Here is a 2,070-nt window from a genome sequence, read left to right on the forward strand (position 1 = left end):
TTAAGAATAATTACTTAATTGTGCTGGTATTAATTTCATTCTATTGATCTTCAGGGTTGTTGGAAAAAAGGTAAAACTATCTAAAAGTCAATTTCAGTAAAAATTCTGGATAAACTTCATTATATTCATTATTAAAATAAAAAAAAAATAGTTTGTCATGTTTCCCATTCTCTATCATTTCAATTTCTATTCTGGTATATATATTAATTTCCTCTTATTTTTAGAAATCACTGTGCACTTTAGAGGTCTTTAGCATCTAGTGATACTTGGATAATAGAAATCATGATTGCTGAGCTGTTAGCATTTAAAAATGGATTAGATTCACATTATATTGTTTTTTTTTTTTTTTTGATTATTCAAATATTTATTGAAAAGCTAGGGAGATACAAATTTTATAAAACGTGGTAAAAAATGTGAGGTAAATGCACAAGTAAGAGAGCAGAGTATGGTTTACTGAATCATAGAAGTCATAAGAGTGCTTTAGGAAATCAAGAGTGAGATTGCTTCCAGCCTACAAGGAGGCATGGTTGGGTGGCAAATCAGGAAAGGGGATTGAGATTAAAATAGAAGACTTCAGTCTGGATTGTTGAGGATACTCAGTATGGGCTATATTTGTCTCTCCTTTTCCTCTCCCCATCTTTGGGCTTAATTTACCAGTAGTGCCCAGGACTGTTCAATGCACTTTTTCTATACTTGCTTGCATTTTTGCTTTAATGTCTTCTACAGAACTAGGTCCTTTTGGTGTTTTAGGAGTTTTTTCCTGTTTTTTGAAGGATTCTTGACCTTTTGATCTTGGTGTTGATAGTTTTGAGTCTTTTCCATTCTGGTTTGATTTTTGTGCATTTTTGGCTGGATTATCCCATACAGATTTCTTCACTGGAGCTTTTTCTTCAGTTTCATCATCATCAAAATCATCATCATCATCATCTTCATCATCATCATCATCATCGTCATCATCGTCATCTTCGTCAGCAGCAAGTTTTACTTTTTTCTGTGGAACTTTGTTACCACTGGCAGGGGCCGATCACTTTCCTGATATACTTAGGAGCTTCACATCTTCCTCCTCTTCACCATCTGATGCTGCATCTTCTTTCCCAGCTGCTAAGTGCTGTCCACTGATATGCACAGGCCCTGAGCCACACTTCAACCGTAAGACCGCAGGTGGTGTTATTTCAAAGCCTCCAAGGAAGACCGTTGGCTGTACAGACATTTTCAAAGTTACCAGTGTTACTTTAATTGGGCTGCCTTCATAATCCATTGCCTCTGCTTCAACGATGTGCAATTCATCCTTTGAAGCAGCCCCTAAACTGACCATTCTTAAAGATAACTGGTGCTCATTTTCATCATTATCCACCTTAAAGTGATAATCTTTGTCAGCCTTTAGTTCACAACTGAAAAGATAGTTTTGGGGCCTCAGGGGGCTCATGTCCATGTCCATCTAATCTTCCATGAGGTGGTGGCACGCACTTAGCTGGGAAAGAAGGAGGACGGAGATAAACCACTACTGTTTCTCAGGACAACCTCGCAGGACGCAATCGACCAGGCCAGGTTCGCATTATATTGTTTTGTAACAAATTTTATGAAGTTAATTGCATCATATTAATTGTAATATTATAAAAGTTGCATGGTATTTGAAATTCTTGTTAAAAAAAATGAAAATTTTGTTCATATTGTAGATATTGAAATATTTTTAAGAGGAAACTCTTGAAATGACACTATGTTTCTTTTTTAGCTGTATGGTATTGAATTAGTTATGAAAAAAAAAAAAAAAAACACTTGTAGATTATTTAATACCTCCCTCAATGAGATGACTGACACAGTGGCTATAACAATAAGCTTATATATACAAGGATTATGAGCCTGGCACAGGACTGGGCAGTGTTTTATTCTGTTGTACATAGTGTCACTGAGTCAGAGCCAATTCAATGTAACTTAACAGCAATAACAACCTAAGGTCTAAATGTAGACCCTATATGAGGTTTTTAAATGTAGGTGCTAAGTGATTTTGTTGTTATTGTTATTTGCTGTTGACCCCTCCTTGGGTTTCTAAGGCAGTATCACTATGGAAGT

The 2,070-nt window shown here is 35.8% G+C and overlaps 1 pseudogene; it reads right to left on the bottom strand.

Moving 5' to 3' along the window:
- Positions 1 to 673: 673 nt before the first annotated feature.
- On the bottom strand, positions 674 to 1,450 carry LOC103210481 (annotated as a pseudogene).
- Positions 1,451 to 2,070: the final 620 nt, after the last annotated feature.

The sequence above is a fragment of the Orycteropus afer genome, unplaced genomic scaffold (assembly GCF_000298275.1).
Source record: "Orycteropus afer afer isolate SDZICR_OR568_19922 unplaced genomic scaffold, OryAfe1.0 scaffold00614, whole genome shotgun sequence".
NCBI lineage: Eukaryota > Metazoa > Chordata > Mammalia > Tubulidentata > Orycteropodidae > Orycteropus > Orycteropus afer.